General features: G+C 43.5%; 1 protein-coding gene across 3 annotated transcripts in view; it reads left to right on the top strand.

Annotated features, from left to right (window-relative positions):
* STAU2 (staufen double-stranded RNA binding protein 2) overlaps positions 1-22046 on the top strand; it is a 447934-nt gene that overhangs the window by 19822 nt on the left and 406066 nt on the right. The window lies entirely within an intron of this gene.

Below are 22046 nucleotides of genomic sequence, written 5' to 3'. Positions count from 1 at the left end.
ACATTTTCGGTGAGCCTGGTAGCTAGGGGCATCATACTGCATAATAAATTTTTTAATATACTTCTAAAGAATTGATGACACAAAGGACTAAATGAATCTCACAAGACCACCAAGCATAGGCAAAAGACAGTGGGGATGACCCCGCTAGTGATCCAGGATGACAACAGCAAGTCCTTTATTGGAACTGTGGATAGGTGACAATAGTGCAAAGCTGTGTTTCGGCTGTGAAACCTTCCTCAGGAGTCTTGAGGCAAAAGTCTCAAAAAGAACCTTTTGTGGCTAAAATTATAATTCAGAATCTCTGATCCTTTGTGGCAGCACACAGGAACTTGAGCTCAATGATCCAGATCAGGTCTCGGGGAAAAGCTGTTAAAACTGAGGTTCATTCAGCGATCTGTGTGTGATACTTTATAGATCTTCATCCAAGGTCTCATCAGTATGTGCCAAAACTTTCTCCATGCAGGGCTCTCCTTGCTTTTCTCCAGCTGATAGAATCTGAGGGAGGTCCAGAAGCGAAGGGGACCAAAGCTGACAGAGACCAACAGGGGAAATATGCTTTCTTACACAGAAGCCTCACTGTTGTTTTTTTTTTTTTTTTTTTTTGGGGGGGGGGGGGGGGGGGGGAGGTGTTTCTAGCAGTGGAAAGGAAGCCCTAGGAGGCAGGGCAGGAAGGAGTATTGAGCAAGCTGAATGGGAACAGTCTAATGCTAGAAACACCTTCCCCAGGAAGAGAGCAGTGAGCTCAAGTTCCTGTGCGCTGCCACAAAGGATCAGAGATTCTGATTTATTTTAGCCACAAAGCCCCTCCTATGTTCTGAAGTTCTTTTTTTGACTTTTGCCTTAAGACTCCCGAGGATCTTTGTACTGTTGTCACCTATCTACAGTTTCAATAAAGGACTTGCTGTTGTCATCCTGGATCACTCGTATGGCCATTCCCACTGTTTTTTGCCTCCATTTAAAGAACTGAGGTATTGTATTTAAAAAACAAAAACAAACAAACAAAAACCTGTTGGACAGTACTGCCCCAAATTAGAAAAACATAGTCTATAAAGTGGTACCACACAATTATGTGACTAAAAAAAACATGTAGAAGTATAAAGATGTTCTTTCTCAAAAGCACTGACATAAATTTGCTGTGGTAGGCGCAGGCGCTGTGCCCATAGCAATACCTTATCTTTGTAAATAATATGTATTTTTAAAATGAAAATAATTTCTACCTAAGACCAGTTCGGCTAACGTCAATAAAAATGATGTAGAAACTCATGACATCGTAGGTCAGGCATCCACCTCCAGTTGTAATGTTTGAATAGCTGTCCTTTAGGGAATGTTGGAGTACAATGCCTTGAGGTCTAATGTCACCAAAAGCATACCTTGAGTAATTTATTTTTATTTTTGTTACATTTGTACCCCGTGCTTTCCCACTCATGGCAGGCTCAATGCGGCTTACTTATTATATACAGGTACTTATTTGTACCTGGGGCAATGGAGGGTTAAGTGACTTGCCCAGAGTCACAAGGAGCTGCCTGTGCCTGAAGTGGGAATTGAACTCAGTTCCTCAGATCCCCAGGACCAAAGTCCACCACCCTAACCACTAGGCCACTCCTCCACTCCAATGTCTTAATGTCTGTAAGATCTTGTAAGTACCTCAATAAGTGGTATATAAGACAGATTTAACAACTAAGGGTTGTAAAAATATATCAAGAAATTGAGAGAGAGGCTCCAACACTGTGTCTCTTAATGACACTGATTTATGTTAGACATTTTAACTTTAGTTGGGGCATGTCACGAAGTTAGCCAGATGAAAGTGAAATTAAAATTATCACCTTTAAGTGTCTTCTATTGTAGGACACTGTGTGGGTGATTACATTTCTAAGGACTCCTTACACTTAAATATTTAAGTTTTCACAATTATAGCAAGTGCATTAGCATTGATACTGCTCAGTAGTTTCTAGTGCTGGTATATTTCTGAGCAATATAGAAGAAAATAATAGGAACAACAAGATGGCCATTTGATTTTTATCTGTTGTCATGTACCATATAATTATGCTTTTTTTCAGATTGGCTTGCTTTAATGGGCTATTGTCAATGCTTTCCTTGTCAAAATTCTCCAGCAGAATTGCAGCAGTGCAGGTTTTCCTTTCCCTTACTTAGCTGAATTGATGTAGATCTGCTTTTCTTTTTGGTTATTTTATTCAGATCACGTCAAGTTTTCCTACCTGCTGCTGTTGCATAATCTGACTATTTTCAGGCAGCCTCAGTCTGAAGCTATTGTTTCTCTTCCTTTGTCTTAAAATAGAGGGAGAGGAGGAGCTTGGGAGATGTTGAGGGGCTCTCTAAAAGTATTTTTAAATAGTTTTCTTTTTTGTTCTGCCTACACTCTAGTTTTGTAATTTGTGTTCAGTCTGTTGGCTTGTGATGTATGGACTAGAGCTGGCAGTGTGGGCTGTTTTTCAGGAGCTGGGAAATATGTAGTAAAGTTAACTGGCAGCCTTTTTTCCCTAGTTTAATTTTAATGCTCTTTGTGAAACTAAATATCTGTAAACAAGTTTTAGGTGACTCCTTTATGTTACGCTGACTACTTCGTATGCGGTTACTGGTCTGTTCCAGGGCTCTGTCCTCTCCTGTTTCTCGGTTTTCGCCCTCTACACTCGACAGAAACAGCACTCTCTAAAGTCTGTAATGACCTGTTCCTTGCCAAATCCAGAGGCCACTACTCCATCCTCATCCTCCTCGATCTATCCGCCGCTTTTGACACTGTCAATCATGATATACTTCTTGCCACACTGTCCTCATTTGGGTTCCAGGGCTCTGTCCTCTCCTGGTTCTCCTCCTATCTCTCCCACCGCATCTTCAGAGTCCACTCTCATGGATCCTCCTCCACCCCCATCCCGCTATCTGTTGGTGTTCCCCAGGGATCTGTCCTTGGACCCCTTCTCTTCTCAATCTACACCTCTTCCCTGGGCTCCCTGATCTCATCCCATGGTTTCCAGTATCATCTCTATGCTGATGACACCCAGCTGTATGTCTCCACTCCAGACATCACCGCGGAGACCCAGGCAAAGGTATCAGCCTGCTTATCCGACATTGCTACCTGGATGTCCAACTGCCATCTGAAACTGAACATGTCCAAGTCCGAGCTCATTGTCTTTCCACCAAAACCCACTTCTCCTCTTCCTCCACTTTCTGTCTCAGTTGATAACACCCTCATTCTCCCCGTCTCATCTGCCTGCAACCTCGGAGTCATCTTTGACTCCTCCCTCTCCTTCTCTGCGCATATCCAGCAGATAGCCAAGACCTGTCGCTTCTTCCTCTTTAACATCAGCAAAATTCGCCCTTTCCTCTCTGAACACACCACCCAAACTCTCGTCCACGCTCTCATTACCTCTCGCCTTGACTACTGCAACTTACTCCTCACCGGCCTCCCTCTTAGCCACCTATCCCCCCTTCAATCTGTTCAGAACTCTGCTGCACGTCTTATATTCCGCCAGAACCGATATACTCATATCACTCCTCTCCTCAGGTCACTTCACTGGCTTCCAATCAGATACCGCATTCAGTTTAAGCTTCTCCTTCTTACTTACAAATGCACTCAGTCTGCTGCCCCTCACTACCTCTCTACCCTCATCTCCCCTTACGTTCCCGCCCGAAACCTCCGCTCACAGGACAAATCCCTCCTCTCATTACCCTTCTCCAAAACTGCTAAACTCCAGGCTCCGCTCATTCTGCCTCGCCTCACCCTATGCTTGGAACAACCTTCCCGAGCCCATACGCCAAGCCCCCTCCCTGCCCATCTTCAAGTCTTTGCTTAAAGCCCACCTCTTCAATGCTGCGTTCGGCACCTAACTCTTTCAGGAAATCCAGACTGTCCCAATTTGACCGCCCCTATCAGACTCACTGTTCACATGTCCTTTAGATTGTAAGCTCTTTGAGCAGGGACTGTCCTTCTATGTTAAATTGTACAGCGCTGCGTAACCCTTGTAGCGCTTTAGAAATGTTAAGTAGTAGTAGTAGTGATTTGAACTGATACATATGTCCAGTAAAAAGTGTTACGTGCAGTGTTCTTCACATCTTTATTTCTGAATTATCTGTTGGGCTGATTAACAAAGGGTTTGCTCTCATTCTTTGTCTTTGCGGAAGAGACCTTGATGCTTCCATACTCAATTAAGTATGGAAGGTGGACATTATAAATGTAAAGGATGAAGATATTGCATGCATGCCATAGAAACACAATGGATTTTAATTCCTAATCAATGTAAACCGCAAAACTTTTATTTAAGATCAAGAACAAACTGCGGTCATCTTTTGTGATTTATGCTATTTTGTGCCCTTGTGGCTTGATGTGTATAGGACAGACAGTCAAAAAAGACATAGGTTAGCCCAGCATTTGAGTAACATTAAACTTCAAAAAGTGGAAACTCCATTGGTAGAGCATTGGATCACAAGAATCGTGTAATGGAAGATTTGAAGTTTGTAGTGTTGTTTCAATTTGGGGAAAAGCAGGGCGGTAATATCTCTAAAATGTTTCAAATAGAACAAAGGTTTATTTTTGAGCAGAGGACTGTGGCCCCTTTAGGATTAGACAAAGAAGTGGAATGGGCGGGGTTATAGGAGTGACATATTCCACCAGCATTCAAAATGAGTGATGTGAGTTTTGCACATGCACGGTGTTGTCAGGTTTAACAACGCCATTGTTCCTGTTGCCGGTTGGAATTTCGCTTGGGTCTGGCGATTCAGTTTAAGAACACTTTATTGTAAGGTATGAAGATTATGATGTTTTTATTGATATTTGTGGAAAAGCAGATTTAATATTTAGGTATATCTGACAGCCTCACTAATTTGTTATTTTTTAGTCAAAACCCCTGATGACACAAACAGCGAAACACAAATTTGTGTAGGGTTTGACGGCGTTTTGGAACAGTGAAGGGTATTGCTGAGTGGCAAAGGAATAATTTGGAAAGTGAATTCATCTTACACAGAGATAAGAACTTCTCCATTTGATTGATGCATCCAGAAGTTTGAACATGCAGTATGTGGGACTGTAAACTTTTGGAACTGGATATAGATGCAAAGTTGAGGAAGAAGAAATTGAATATTCCTGATCAGTTCGTGGTGTATTTATTTACAGACAAACTATGGACATTGTTTGAGAACTAAAGAGAGGGATGCTTATAGTAAAGCAAAAGACCAGGTTTTTTGGATGGACACACCAGCAATTTTATTTGATAGAAATGATGAAATATTTGGAGTGAATTCATATGTATAAGTTTTGTAATCTGTGAAATAAAGTAGATGGTTCCCATAGGTTTGTGTGTGGAGTGAATGGTATGGATGTGGTGATAGTGAGCATACATGTTAGATTATATAGAAACGTAAGAATTTTATTATGTTTGGATGTGTTTTCAATAAAGAAGTATAATAAGTTATATATGTAATACTATTGTAGTTACTTTGGATTGGTAACGAATATGCATGAGAGAGATTTGAATACATTGGAGGTACTGGGCATGCAAATCGTTTTCATGCCTCTTCATTAGGATATCCTGAAAACCTAGCCAGTTTGCAGCTCTCGAGGATAGAACTTGGACAAGCCTGGTATAGACTATAGAACAGTGGTTCTTAGAGTGTGGATTGGTATATTTAAGGCCATGAAGTTGTTATGTAGGGTTGCAAGCACTTCTATGTGGAAATAAAAAAGTACAGCAGACAAAATTATGATCAGCTGATGTGCACATCCAGCTCACCATTTCCTTTCATGTATAGAGTGCAGAGCAGGGAAGTAGTCACTCTCAGTTGCTAACTCCCCACCCCAGTGTATCTGCTGCTAATAACTCAATGGAGTGAAGAGCAAGGAGGTAATTTACATACACTATGCGTGCAGTATCTGCCACAAGCCCAGACTTACTCTTCCCTTTCAGGCATCACCACTGCTGGTGGCCTAGGTCTGCTGTCCCTTTCTTTGCTGACAGTTGCAACCGTCAGACCAGGTCTCCTCTCAGCGCCGGTCACCATGGCTAAGCCCAAAAAGAAACAGGGCTAAGTTTTAAGCTGGGAGAAATTAACAATGAATCAACTTCAATAAATCTACAGTGAGAAAAAAAATATGTCTTGAAAAGTATATATATATAATAGAATCCTTTACATTTTTATTTTGTGTGTTCTTAATAGTTGAGAGACCACCACAGATCGATTGATCTCAAATGTCTGTTACTCCGCTTATTTTAGGGGTCTTTTTATTAAGCTGCAGTAAGCTGTAGCATATGCTTACCACAACTTAGTGGCTACCGGCGGGACAAGCTCTGGCATCCTGTGGTAATTTAAAAATCTGTGCATGCAAATTGCAGGCTAAAATATATTTTTTATTTTTATCTCAGGGAGCATGTCTGCGCCAATCAGTTAACACATTACTGTGTGTTAACTGATAGCGCAGGATTAGTACGTGAGCCCATACTGCCTACAAAATAGGGATCAGAATGTGCTGACGTGCTAATATTAATGGCTGCATGCTAATAAAATTAGTGTATAGACAAGAAAGTACAAGGAAGTATGGCTGGACCAGTAAAAATAAATTGTGGAATCTTGGAGTAAGAACTGAGGCTTGGACATCTTTACCGAAACAAGTCTCCAGCTCCTCATTTTAGACCCACACTAAACACTCTTGACATTTCACACTGTGTTTTCTTGGAGCTTGAAGCAGAAAGAATATTTATTTTGATTTATTTCCCTTTGAAGATTATCTAACCCCTCCCCCCCAAATCACAGTCATTTGTGTTTAAATCATTCGGATCATTGTTGACTCCTGAGGCAGGCGCTTAGTATCAAAACACGGAACCATTTCGAGTCTAAGTCTATCATCTTAATTTTCACAATCTTTTGGGGATTAGTTTTGTGTGTGTGTGTGTTTTTTTTATCATAATAAAATTTGTTTTACCAGTTCTTACTCCAAAGTTCCATGATTCATTTTTATTGGTCCATCTCTACTTCCTTGTCATTTGGTATTCCTTCCATATGGGACCTTTCTCCTTTTTTTTTCTTGTAAAATTAGTGTATGGCCATTAATTTAAAAAAAAAAAAAAAGGAAAAATCGTCCATTTTCTGGCTGTGGTAAAAATGGCGCTCTGAGGCCACTTTTTCTTGCAGCTTAGTAAAAGGACCCCTTACAGGCTTATTTTCGAAAGAGAAGGGCGCCCATCTTCCGACACAAATCGGGAGATGGGCGTCCTTCTCTCAGGGTCGCCCAAATCGGCATAATCGAAAGCCGATTTTGGGCGTCCTCAACTACTTTCCGTCGCGGGGATGACCAAAGCTCATGGGGGCGTGTTGGCACCGTAGCAAAGGCGGGACTGGAGCGTGATTAAGAGATGGGCATCCTCGGCTGATAATGGAAAAAAGAAGGGCGTCCCTGACAAGCACGTGGCTGACTTTACTTGGTCCATTTTTTCTTGCGACCAGGCCTCAAAAAGGTGCCTGAACTGACCAGATGACCACCAGAGGGAATCGGAGATCACTCCCCCAGTGGTCACCAACCCCCTCCCACCGTAAAAAAAAATGTAATTTTTTTTTTTTTTGCCAGCCTCAAATGTCATACCCAGCTCCATGACAGCAGTATGCAGGTCCCTGGAGCAGTTTTAGTGGGTGCAGTGCACTTCAGGTGGACTGAGGCCCACCCTCCCCTGTTACACTTGTGGTGGTAAATGTGAGCCCTCCAAAGCTCACCCGAAATCCACTGTACCCACATGTAGGTGCCCCCCTTCACCCCTTAGGGCTATGGTAGTGGTGTACAGTTGTGGGTAGTGGGTTTTGTGGGGCTCAGCACCCAAGGTAAGGGAGCAATTTATGAAGTCCACTGCAGTGCCACCTAGGGTGCCCAGTTGGTGTCCTGGCATGTCAGGGGGACCAGTGCACTACGAATTCTGGCTCCTTCCATGACCAAAGGACTTGGATTTGGTCGTTTTTGAGATGGGCGTCCTCGGCTGTCCCCAGTTTTCAGCCATAATGGAAACCATCTCTAAGGTCGACCTAAATGTTGAGATTTGGGTGTCCCCAACTGTATTATCGAAACAAAAGATGGACACCCATCTTGTTTCGATAATACGGGTTTCCCTGCCCCTTTGTGGGGCTGTCCTGCGAGGATGCCCTCATGAAAACTTGGGTGCCCCGTTCGATTATGCCCCTCTTAGTGTCCCACAGCAAGTGAAAATTACTTTATAAGAAACTGTTAAAAGTGCACTTATCTGATGACTACGTTCAAATCTGATCTACTTTTCACACAAAACTTTTCAATAACTGATTAGTGAAGATAGATTCCTTCTGTAATGGTCCCGACATGGACCATGTTTCACCAGTTGCTGCTGCCTTGGAGAACCCCAATGAACAAAACTTGCCTTTCCACTTTGTTGTGCTTACATTATATCTGTGTCAGTCTCTTTGAGTCAATGCCTTGGAGTGACACACCGAAGGGAACCAGTCCCATCCTTTTTAAAGATTTTTTTCATATGACCTCTAAACAGAAAATGATTGGGAAATTTCAAATTGTAACTGACCAATGAGTTTAAACAAACCAGTTTTGCTGACAGATTTACAAAGATGCTTTTTCAAAAAATGCCTTTTTTTAAAGAATGCTTTTTTTTACAAAAGTGGTTTTTTTTTTAAAATAAATATGCCCTTCATTCAACCTCACAATTTAGTCTAAAGGGTGTTATAGTTTGCCATGTGTATGTCCATTTCTGTTCAATTTTGAAAGGTTCCAAAGCCAAACAGCAAAGCACAGTGGGCCTCCAAGAGTGGGTTTGTAGCCAAACATTAATGGAGTACCCGACACAGACCGTGTTTTGGCAGTACACCTGCGTCAAGGGTCTATTAAAAACAATATAAATATTCGTATATACAAGCAAACTTGTAAAACAAGGCAAAGTATATGATGTGTATAAAATAATAATTATAATTTAAAAATATATATACAAATCTAAAAAAGGCTAGAATGACATCTTGATAAAACTAAGGTCAACATATCAACAATATATACATAAAAATATGACGTAATGAAATATGACATTTCAGTAACACAGGGTGGTGTCCTCTATTCTTTCTGTGTCAGCAGTCAATACCACCACAGAAAAAAGTGAGAGCTAAAAAACACATATAAAAAATATATTATTGAGAGGTGGATGCTGATTAGAGAAAATAGACATAATGGTGTCCAAATCTGTATGCTATTAAAAAATAAAGAAAAATGTTACCACAATCTATATATACTGTTGGAAAGTATATGAAAATTATTTTAAAAGGGGGGGAAATACATAATGGGAGATCAAGAAAAGTGCACATAAATGATGTGCCAAAAATTGAGAATACAGCCTTGCCAACGTAGCCTGTCCTTTTCAAAATTTTGACAAAAACACTGCCAAGACACATTTAAGGTTGAGATGTGAACAAACGTACTTATAAAAAATCTAAATTTTCAAGGTGCCGAATGGCAGAATGTAAAACACTGAAACAGATAAGTATTAATAACAGAAAAGAGGTTTTTCATGCACTTGGAACAATGGATCATTAGAAGACATTTCATCATACTAAATACACGTCTAATTACTGAAACCAGGGCTGATCTTAGTCAGGGGCGGCCGCACAGGGCCTCACACTCCCAGGGGTCCCGCAGCCACGGTATTGCTGGTTAGAACCGTCATCTTCCCTCGCAACCTTAGAACCCCTCACCCACCTTGCCCCCCCTGCAATATTCCCCAGCCGCTTTACCTAGTTGTAGTTGGTGTACCGGGAACCAGCAGGCAGTCAATGTTCTTTTCACTTGACTGAGCCTGAGCTATAATGCAGCTGTGATTGGTCAGGGAGCCTGTCTGGCGCCTTAAAGAGTGCTTCTAATTGGCTAGGGTGATGACGAAGCAGCAGTCTTCATCATCACCATGGCCAGTTAAAAGAGCCCTTTTTGGCGCCAGACAGACTCCCAGTCCAATCACAGCTGCACTTCTGGCTCAGCCACGTGAAAAAATTGACAGCGAGAGAGAAGTGCAGCCAGCAGGAAGCTGTTGACGCCAACGGAACCGATCAGTACTCAGACTCAGGTGCTCTTGGTGAGTCAGACTGGCAGGCCGCTTCCTTTCCTCCTGCGATCCAGATCCAGTTGCAATCTGCCCTCAGCCAACTGCTCTCAGGCCGCTTCCCTTGCATGGGCACAGATGGACAGCGAGTGTTGATCTAAGGGTGGTGCATAAGAATCCCCTCCCTCTCTACTGCAAGTACTACTCTTTGGTATTCCTCTCGTATTAGAAATTCCTCTTTGTACTTTTCTACCTAAATTTACATTTTTGATAGGGAATTTAGGCACTTTTTGCTTCTCTTCCTTAGCACAAGGGTTACCAGCTTGTTCAATGCTCATAACAGAATTAATAAGACACTAGCCAAATAGCTAGCTAATGTACACTTTGCCAGAGCAGCACTAAGTCTGTTGAGATCAAAGAAGATGAACAGCTACATGGACTTTGGTAGATGCTTTTTGTCAGCTATCGTTGTCTAGGGTGGTCCCGGAGTCCACTTCACAGAGGCAGTGGGTTCCCAAAGAATACGCAATCCACACAGATTTGGATATATAAAGTATATTATATTTGCATATATGTATTGGCTCACAGCACTTAGTACAGGAAAAAGGGTACAAGCTGTCTTGGGGTGTGTGTTTAGAGGGAGGGAGAAAGAAAGGATAGGGTGTTTGTTCATAGGAAGAAAGAAACCTTGGACTAGGGCTGTCTGAGAAGGGGGGGAGCAGAGCCAGGTGCTCTGGGGGCTAAAGATGGAGGTGTGCAGAGAAAGAAGAAGAAACAAAGAGGCATATTTTCAAAGCACTTAGCCTTCCAAAGTTCCATAGAAACCTATGGAACTTTGGAAGGCTAAGTGCTTTGAAAATATGCCTCATAGACAGCCCAGCAGAGTCCCGCCGTGCCCTCTGCTGCAGGGAGAAAGAAAGAGGGAGACCTAGTGCCCTGGACACAGAGAAGTGCCCGGGACAGAGAGGGGGGGGGGGGGGGGCAGTAGACCCCAAGCTGAGCTCTGTGCTCTGCTGCACAGAGAAAGACAGAGAGAGCGGGAGAGCCCTAGTGAGCTCTGCTATATACCTAATAAGAACTGAGAGGGAACAGGAGCAGAGAGAGATCAAAAACTTCTCTTTCCCAGTTATTTCCTTTACAGAACTCCAGATACTTTCTGAAGTCAGGAAAGGTGACAACTTTCACAGGTTGTCCTGGAGCCACACTGTCTAGCTTTGGTTGCTCTGAAGCCCTGCTCCCAGATGGAACAAAAGGTATGTTAATCAAGAGTAACTGAGAAACCAAAGGGCTATCAGGCCTCTCTGAGCACCATTTGGCCCATTTCATCCTCAATGGTTCCTGCAGGAGAGGGGGGAGAGTTTATCAGAGGTCAGAAGGTGGTTTAATATTGTCAAACTGATTATGTCCAGCAATAATTTTGACCTCCTGCAATCCTGACATCTCCACACCTCTTTTTTCTTTCTTTTTTTTTTTTTTTCCTGGGAGGCAAGATGGAAGCAAACCTGGGTACCTGATCTGTCATTGTAGTGACAGACTATTCCTGTTCTCATACCTCCAGTTATATGTGTTCCTGCTCATTCATATCTCCACAGCAGTGAGATGTTTAAATCCCAATATGAGTCCAAACCTCGTGTCTTAGGTTGGGCAGTCCTTCATATGCCACCTTACCCGTCTTAGAGCAGAATGGACAGTGCATAAGGGATGCAGGCATTTGGGAGGTTAAGGCCTACTGGTACCAGGATGCCCGGTATACAAAGCTCAAATTAACCTGCCAGACTAGAGTGGCTCCAAAGTAGATGATGAGACTGTTAAAAAAGAAAACCAAATTACCATGCCAGATTAAAAATGTAAATGCTGGGAAGAAAGTAGTTAAAAAAAAAATCAGATGGGAAGGAAAGTAGTGTGTATGTGTGTTTGTGTGTGCATAGCTGCCTTATAGGGGTGAGGGTATTTTATAGGTTAAACTTTGCACAGAGTTGTACATATGTCTAAGTTTACAACACATGAAAATCATAACAATGCATAGCAATACTTGTACACTAGTTAAAATAATGATAGGGTGAATTAAGACATTAAAGACATGATCAGCAGTAGGTGAATATCCAAAGAATAGTTCCCATACTGAGACATGGGAGTCTTGTACCAAATTTTGAACAGTTTGTCTAATTTGTCCATTCTCATAAGTGATGGTATGATTCACTTCTGTGGAGGTTGTTTTCAAATAGTCCATATAGGCATGGAGTTTAGTAAAGTTCAATAGGTTGTGTAAGGTCTCTTCTCCCATGCCCAGAGGGAGTGGATGTACAGCGTATGGAATAAAATCTGGAATGTCAATAGAGTCATTGGTAACCAGAGGTGCAGAATATGTTGTCTCATTAATGGTGATGGACACCAGGGGTGTATGACTGCACCAAGTATTGTTCTGTAAATAGTTCGAACTGTACAGCACAGTGTTCTTAGGGAGGCGGATGTCATGTACTTGTGGAGCAATGGAAAAAGAAATATTTTGAGGAAAGAACAGATTAAAACAAAAGTGTCCAGCTCCAAGGTAGTACACCCTATGTGAGACAGTGGGTGAATACAAAAGTTCAGCAGTCAGAGTACAGGAGGATGAATTGTTGCAGCAAGAGCTGTCACTCTCTTTAAACTGATGAGGTTCACACTGGAAATGAAAGGGTGTCCGCTGGCACAGGCTAGGGTCCATTGGTCTGAATGATGTCCATTCATGTCCAGGGGCTGCACCCATGCGAGATGGTCCAGAGGATACATTATCACATTATTAATTTGCACACCAATATTAACTACCGGGTAAATAACTGTATGTTGTCCTGGCCATGGGACCAAAGTACAGATAGAGCATCCTTGTTGTGAACAGATTGGAACACTAACCGTCCACCAATCAAGGTGAGCTATAGCAAATTCTGGTAATTTGGTGCTAGCCATCTGAACAAGAGATGGTGGCCAGTGGCCTAACTTAGACGTGATTAGAATTTCCTTTAAGATAGTAATAAGCTCGATCTGTATTTGATCACAGGCCATAGCCCATGAAATATTCTTTCCCAACCTGTATTCTTCATGTGCTAGAGTCACAATTTTCTGTTCTATAATGGGTGATATAAGAGCAAAGGTATCTACAATTACATTAGATAGTTTAGCTGAAGCCTCATTAATAATATGTTGTGATGTAAACCCTTCAGAAGCATGTTGTGCTGTGGATCCCATCTTATTCCGGAGCACTTCCATATCAATTGTATTAAGGGCTCCCAGTACAGTTCCTGTGCCCCCTAAAATAGTGTCCAATAATTCCCGCTTGTATCTAGAGGGATTGACTGGGGGTGTGGCTGACTGCATATCCAACCATGTATTAAGCATATGTATGTGGTTGGCAACAAATTGAGAGCAGTTTGGATATTTGGTAGAGACTAGAAATACTTTAGGATACAGATGCCAAGTAAGAAAGTGGTATTCTAAATCATATAAAACATCATGGGGTGCATCGTATTTAATCTGAAATGGTTTCCCCTCCTGGAACAAATTAATATCTGAGAGGTACAGAATAGGAGGAACTGGAGTGGTAGGGGAGGTGGGGGGAGGAGTGGTAGGTAAACAAAGTACATCAAAAAAGAAAGAAGTCTCAGTAATGTGCTGTTGATTACTTTGAATCCATGTATAAGTGATCTGCCAAGTCCCTTTATCCTGACAGGAAATATTGTATAGAATCAAGGCAGGAGGGCCTAGAAAGTATTTATCTGGGGGTGCAATCAATTCTTGTGTTCTGTCTAGGGAAGTGGAAATTGGTGGAGTCCACTTCGTGTGCGTGATGTTCAGGGAATAGTAGACTGGTCTGCCTTGCACCGAGCAGAAACTCAGGATAACCAGGTCTTTTCCTTCAGGGAATGGTGGGGGTATTTCTTGATAGCGATATACCCCATCTGTGCAATTGGTCCAACCAATTGTGCATATTCGGACGATAGTTCCTGTAATGAGACTTGGGTAAAGGAGAACACATACCACACTAAACAGAAAATGTGCCATACTAGAAGCACACTGATTATTAAAGTATACTAACGAACTTACTTACTTATAAACTTACTTATATAACACCTCCACAGAAATAATGTTTACTAAGTATTATTATCCCTATTGAATGCTTGTATCAACTATACAGATACTATACATTATGAGTGGCTATTATAGTTACCACTCTTCAAACATCTTTTGTTTGGAGGGCAGCGTCTGTGCTGTTTTCAGGTGGAGTCAGTCGTCTGTGCTGTTTTCAGGTGGAATCAGTCGTCTGTGCTGTTTTCAGGTGGAATCTGAAAACAAAAACTGGTAACCACTAATTATCCATAAGGTTTCAACTGAGTGATGTGTTTCCAACATCACTGGTTGCTGGCGTTAGGATCTGATATAGGCTTGGGCCTAGAGCATCTGTAACCAAGTATGGTCCATCCCACTTTGCTGTGCCAAAGGGGAGGTTTGGTCTAGGGTTTAGGAGCATGACCTTACTCCCCACTTTGAGTGGTCGCAAATCAGAATCTTTGGCATGCACCTCCTGCAGATAATCCCTAGACTTTTCTGTGTTTGCCAGCACAGTGGTCTGGATTTCTTTTAGGTGTTCTTGCAGGGATTTCATCCACTCATTTGCAAGAACTACAGTCTGATCCTCCGGGAGAAAAGGGTGTAACAGGTTTTCCCATCGAGGCATTGGCCTTCCTATTAAGGCTTCATATGGGGCAAAACCTGTGGACTTACAGACATTGGCTCTGATACGCATAAGGACCAAAGGGAGGGCCTGATCCCAATTTTTCCCTGTCAGATTCAGCATAGGGCTGAGATGTGATTTGATTGTTTGATTCATACGTTCTACCTGCCCCGCTGCTTGGGGATGGTATGAAATGTGCAATTGCTGTTCTATGCATTTGGCCCATTTCATCCTCAATGGTTCCTGCAGGAGAGGGGGGAGAGTTTATCAGAGGTCAGAAGGTGGTTTAATATTGTCAAACTGATTATGTCCAGCAATAATTTTGACCTTCTGCAATCCTGACACTTTTCTTTTAGGATAATAAGCTAGATCCTGTTTATAGTCCAGGTTTGGAGTGACTTTTTATGCTGATGCTTGTGAAATTTAGGATAACTGGTATGTAACACTATCTCCACATTAACGTGAAAAGGTGTGACCCACCTTTGGTAGAAATTTAGGGGGTTATATTTATTTGTACAGTCCTTGAATGAACCAGACCATCGTTTCAACTCCCATATTGTGCTGCACTTGTAATTCAGGAATGGATTGTAAAGTTTGGCCGAGTTAGATTCAAACACAAAAAAAGATAAAGATAATTTTTTTTGAATTGTAAGTGTGTTTCTTAGAGACTGTCAGAAAGAGACAGTGTGTGTGTGTGTGTTCCTCAGAGATACAGAGAGAGTGAATGTCAGTGTGTGTGTGTTTCTCATAGACAATCAGAGACATTTAATGTGTGTGTCTTTTTTAGACAGACAGTTTGTGTTCATGTTTCTCAGGGAGAAGGTCAGAGAAAATGAATATGTGTGTTTCTCAGAGAGAATATTGAGAATTTCTTTAGGGGAAAGAAGACATATATTTTTCTTGATATTTCCAAGGAGACCCAGAAGCACAGAAAGCAATTTTTACTTCTGTGCCCTGGGGTGCTCCAACTGAGTGCAAAATTGTACTTAAAATTCCCTAGTAAATGTGTTGTGATTTTGTCTTTAGTGAAATATGTCTTTTTAGGAACCTATGCATTTCACATCTTTTTTTAGCTACTAGGGATCTGCGGTGTTGCTTTTCTTGATTGGTGGATTATAGTAATACGGGAATTTGAAAGTACTCTGCCCACATACCTGGATCTTTTCTTAGTTAATTAATATTTTTTCATAATTCTGCTCTTTGTTTTGAGAATTGGTTATTTTTATTGCTTAATACTAGGTTTCCTATTATAGCATTTTGCTTATTTGAATCAGTTTTTCTGTACAAGTTTTGCTTGATTTGTCTTTATTTGAAATTTCATAAATAAAAAATAAAAATAAACTTCTTCTCAACAGGGAGTGGGGCTAGGCAAGGGGCCCCACTGAACTGGTCTGCATAGGGCCATGCAATTGCTTAGACCGGCCCTGACTGAAACATATATATATATATATATATATATATATATATATATATATATATATATATTCCAGAACAGCGTAGTTAAACAGTATTGGACAAAAATATGCAAGGTGCGAAAAAAGCTGCACATGCAAATGAAGCATTAAAAGTGCCAGTTAGGAACAAAACACTAACATCTAAAAACTGCCCAGATGGGAAAATCACACGAACGTACCTAAATGTGCATTACCCAAGCTGCAAAGGACTCAAATACAAATCAACTTACGCATCCAGTTTTTCCTACATCAGCACACAACTGTGGAACGCACTGCCAAAAGCCTTGAAAACTACGTACGACCACCTACACTTCAGGAAAACTCTAAAAACTCACCTGTTTAAAAAGGCTTACCCTACCGATCCAACATAAATGCCTGACCTCTGCAAAACAACAACACTAAAGTACGTAATGGACATTACACCACTCTCCCGTTGTACGATTCCTTTATGTGGTCTTACCACATGAACCTTATCCTACCATAACATCACTTTGTATTTGTTTACCCCAGAGTCTGCAAACACCTCTCTGGTACTATGTAAGCCACATTGAGCCTACAAATAGGTGGGAAAATGTGGGATACAAATGTAACAAATAAAATAAAAATAAAATAAAAGACAAGAACAATTGGAGACGCTGTTTAAAACATATAATACTAATAATTCTATAAGGAATATAGACACCTAAAAAGATGGAGTCAGGAAAGCAGGAGGGCAGTGATCCAGCGCTGGTATGTAGAGAGTGCTGCTAAAGCAGAGATCCTCCTTGACTGGCAGATGGATTGCACGACCATACACTTACCTATTTGTAAGAAGTTGCTCCTGTTGAAGCTAAAATTGTGAAATGGAAGACTCCACTGAGCCTTGAAAGATAAGTTCCTATGCTTATTTATGATTGCATTCACACTAAGGGTCTCTCTCTCTCTCTCTCTCGTGTCAATGGGCCCACAATAGCAGATATGACCTTTGTATAAAAAAAACTTCCTTATCGTCTTCTTGAGAATTAACAGCGCTCCTGTATAAGGGACTGTGCAACCCTGACCTGCTCAGTATTTCTGTCTCCCAGCAGAGGTAGGTGCTGTGCAACCCTGCTCCATGTTTTTGGTGGGTGCGCCGGTTTTGGCCCCTTGGTTTTACTTAGGTTTACAGGTTCCCTTTAGGGATCTTGCTTAGTGATTTAATAAAAGGAACAAAAAGAAACATCCTTGGGACAGAAACAGCTTCATTTGGTCTCGGTCTCTTAGCCCCTGTGTCTCTTTTGGGGGGTGTACACTCCAGGCTCTGGGGCCACTGTCCTCTGCCCTTAGCAGTGCGCCTCAGCCTTCTCCCTCCTTCTCTGGGAGAAGTTCCTTCAGTCAAGGCCCCTGGTGCGAATAGAGCACTGTTCTCTTTCAAAAAGAAAAAATCTATAACATAGGAAACGCCTGGGGGGCAGTGGGCGCTTTGGTTTCTCGGCGATAGTTTTTGGTGTCTTCGCTTTTACAGCTTCAATCTTGAAAAAAAAAAGGAAGCCAGAACCAAGGCAATCTAGGAGGATTGCAGGGAGTTTGGCGGTGGGACTCTATTCCTGGTCCCCGCGAGGGCGCCTTTTCTTCCCGCCCTCCCTTCTCCAATGGCGGCACATTCTGAGAAGCCGCGTCGTTGCGCGGTCTCTTCAGCGTGCCTCGTGGTCTTCCATAGCACCGGCTTCTGCAGGGTTTGCGAGGAGGTGAGGCCCGGTTCTGGGGTGGAGCCGGATTTGGGTCCCTTCTTTCTATGAGGAGCCGCTGGTGATGTCATGGCAGGACTCCTCAGGGGCTTCAGCAGCTCCGTTTTCGCCAGAATTAGTGCTACAACTCCATCAGGCTTATTGCCTGAAGAGAGGAATTTCTCCTGATGTTGCAGCGGGTTCTCCGGCCCCTCCTCCATGGGATGGGCCCTTGGGGTCTGCAGTTGAGGCACCCGGGTCCAAGAGGCCGTGTCTGGCTGGCGTGGAGGATCTGGGGGAGGCTCTTTCCCTTGGTTCAGACCCTCTCTTTGGTAGTACGCATTTTTAGAAGGCAAGAGCTGGTGACAGAAGCAGCAATATATTTTATTAATTTATTGGGATTTATTAACTGCCTTCTCTTTTCCTGGCTCATGTTCAAACTTAACACCTCTTGAAAATTGATCACCCTGACATTAACAAAGGTGTGCAGTATGGGAAGACAGTTAACTTCCCATATTTTTGTTATACATGTACAGGGGAGGAGAAATATTTAGAAAACGTAGGAACTGTTCAATTTTTAGGAACCAAGAAAATGTTTTTGAATTGTCAGAAGATCCCCCTCAGGTGTCCCAGAAAGGGGACCAGCTTCTTAAGGGGGTTTGTAGACCTCCACAAACCTTTTCTTTCCTTATTATGAGGATTTGAAGTTACTGGTGGAGGTGGAATGGCTAGTTCGCGATTCGCATTTACGAATTGGTTGTGCCATGGCTCACCTTTATCAGCTCCCACAGGCAGATCTGGAGACCTTTCGGGTCCCCAAGGTGGACGCACTGGTTACAGTGGTCACCAAGAAGTTGGCTATCCCTCTTGAGGGTGAGGTGTCTCTCAAGGACCCGCAGGATCGCAGGTTGGAGGCTTTGTTGAAGTGCTCCTTCGAAGTTTCTGCCTTGGCCTTGCAGGCGGCCATCTGTGGGGGCTATGTGGCTCAGGCCTGTTTTCGTTGGGCTGAGCATCTCCCCGATGTTCCGGCAGACTCCTCATTTGGCGGCCGATGTCATTAATTTGGAGATGGGCACCGCTTTGCTTGTGGATGCCATGTATGACTTGGTGAGGAATCTGGCACTGGTAATGGCGGAACATTGCTTCTTGTGGCTTCGTCACTGGGCGGCGGTTGTAGCATCCAAAGTACGTCCGAGTCAGCTTCCTTTCCAGGGTAAGCTTCTTTTTGGCGATGAGTTGGAGAAACTTGTCAAGAGTCTGGGTGAGTCCAAAGGGGCTCGGCTTCCGGAGGATACAGTGGGGGAAATAAGTATTTGATCCCTTGCTGATTTTGTAAGTTTGCCCACTGACAAAGACATGAGCAGCCCATAATTGAAGGGTAGGTTATTGGTAACAGTGAGAGATAGCACATCACAAATTAAATCCGGAAAATCACATTGTGGAAAGTATATGAATTTATTTGCATTCTGCAGAGGGAAATAAGTATTTAATCCCTCTGGCAAACAAGACCTAATACTTGGTGGCAAAACCCTTGTTGGCAAGCACAGCGGTCAGACGTCTTCTGTAGTTGATGATGAGGTTTGCACACATGTCAGGAGGAATTTTGGTCCACTCCTCTTTGCAGATCATCTCTAAATCATTAAGAGTTCTGGGCTGTCGCTTGGCAACTCGCAGCTTCAGCTCCCTCCATAAGTTTTCAATGGGATTAAGGTCTGGTGACTGGCTAGGCCACTCCATGACCCTAATGTGCTTCTTCCTGAGCCACTCCTTTGTTGCCTTGGCTGTATGTTTTGGGTCATTGTCGTGCTGGAAGACCCAGCCACGACCCATTTTTAAGGCCCTGGCGGAGGGAAGGAGGTTGTCACTCAGAATTGTACGGTACATGGCCCCATCCATTCTCCCATTGATGCGGTGAAGTAGTCCTGTGCCCTTAGCAGAGAAACACCCCCAAAACATAACATTTCCACCTCCATGCTTGACAGTGGGGACGGTGTTCTTTGGGTCATAGGCAGCATTTCTCTTCCTCCAAACACGGCGAGTTGAGTTCATGCCAAAGAGCTCAATTTTTGTCTCATCTGACCACAGCACCTTCTCCCAATCACTCTCGGCATCATCCAGGTGTTCACTGGCAAACTTCAGACGGGCCGTCACATGTGCCTTCCGGAGCAGGGGGACCTTGCGGGCACTGCAGGATTGCAATCCGTTATGTCGTAATGTGTTACCAATGGTTTTCGTGGTGACAGTGGTCCCAGCTGCCTTGAGATCATTGACAAGTTCCCCCCTTGTAGTTGTAGGCTGATTTCTAACCTTCCTCATGATCAAGGATACCCCACGAGGTGAGATTTTGCGTGGAGCCCCAGATCTTTGTCGATTGACAGTCATTTTGTACTTCTTCCATTTTCTTACTATGGCACCAACAGTTGTCTCCTTCTCGCCCAGCGTCTTACTGATGGTTTTGTAGCCCATTCCAGCCTTGTGCAGGTGTATGATCTTGTCCCTGACATCCTTAGACAGCTCCTTGCTCTTGGCCATTTTGTAGAGGTTAGAGTCTGACTGATTCACTGAGTCTGTGGACAGGTGTCTTTCATACAGGTGACCATTGCCGACAGCTGTCTGTCATGCAGGTAACGAGTTGATTTGGAGCATCTACCTGGTCTGTAGGGGTCAGATCTCTTACTGGTTGGTGGGGGATCAAATACTTATTTCCCTCTGCAGAATGCAAATAAATTCATATACTTTCCACAATGTGATTTTCCGGATTTAATTTGTGATGTGCTATCTCTCACTGTTACCAATAACCTACCCTTCAATTATGGGCTGCTCATGTCTTTGTCAGTGGGCAAACTTACAAAATCAGCAAGGGATCAAATACTTATTTCCCCCACTGTAGGTCCTGCTTGGCTTCCTGGACTGCGGCCCGAGGGCACCTCAGGGAGGCTCGCAGATACAGGCCAGGTAGAGGTGCTAGTTCTCAATGTTCTCGGTTCTGGAATAGAGGTAAGTCCTTTCAGCCCTTTCGGGGTAAGAGTAGAGGAGGTCGCGCCGGAGGCGCCAGCAGTGCCAGAACCTCACAATGAAGGTGCAGGGGCCCAGTCTCTGGTTCTGGCCATAGGAGGCAGGCTTCAGCTCTTTTATTGGAGCTGGGTCCAGGTAACTTCAGACCAGTGGGTCTTAGATATATTCAGGTACGGGTATGCCCTGGAGTTTCGCCATCCACTTCCAGATGCCTTTCTCATTTCTCATTGCAAGTCACCGCTCAAGGCCAGGCCCATATGTCAGACCCTGGATCGTCTTCTGGCTCTGCGGGCCATGGTTCCTGTTCCCCCGGGCGAGAGAAGTTCTGGCAGATATTCTATTTACTTTGTCATGCCCAAGAAAGAGGGCTCCTGGCATCCGATTCTGGACCTAAAAAGGGTGAATTGGGGTTTGTGGGTGTTGCCCTTCCGTATGGAGACTCTCAAGTTGGTTATTATGGTGGTTTAGCCAGGGTAGTTTCTCAGGTCCTTAGATCTTACAGAGACGTACCTTCACGTTCATATTCTTCCGGACCATCAGAAGTTTCTTCGCTTTGCAGTCCTGGGAGATCACTTCCGGTTTCGAGCAATGCACTTCGGGCTAGCTTCAGCGCCACGGACCTTCTCCAAGGTGATTATGGTAGTGGCTCCGTTGCGTCGGGAGGGGATCTTGGTGCATCCCTACCTGGACAATTGGTTAATTAGGGCAAAGTCGGCAGAAGAAAGCCGGAGAGCCTCAGGTCAAGTGGTTCTCCTTCTCCAGCAGTTGGGATGGATTGTCAATGCATCCAAGAGCTCGCTGGTTCCTTGGAATTCCTGGGAGTGTGTTTCAGTTCACGCGAGGGCTTGGTGCACCTTCCGGTAGTGCGCATCCTGAAGATCTAGTCCCAGGTGCGTCGGTTGCTGGTGATCCAGGCTCCGTCAGAGTGGGATATTTTGCATGTGGTGGGGTCTATGGCAGGGTCTATCGAGGTGGTGCCGTGGGCACGGGCACATATGAGGCCTCTTCAGGCGGCCCTCCTGGCTCGCTGGTCCCCTCAGGTGGACTTTCTCTCATGCAGAGTTTCTCTCTGTCGCCCAGTGCAGCTCAGCCTTCAGTGGTTGCACAGTCCCTTATACAGGAGCGCTGTTCAATA

Source organism: Microcaecilia unicolor, chromosome 1 (genome assembly GCF_901765095.1).
Source record: "Microcaecilia unicolor chromosome 1, aMicUni1.1, whole genome shotgun sequence".
NCBI classification, from domain to species: Eukaryota; Metazoa; Chordata; class Amphibia; order Gymnophiona; family Siphonopidae; genus Microcaecilia; species Microcaecilia unicolor.
The sequence above is the reverse complement of the archived record's forward strand: the minus strand, read 5'-3'. Positions and strand labels throughout refer to the sequence as shown.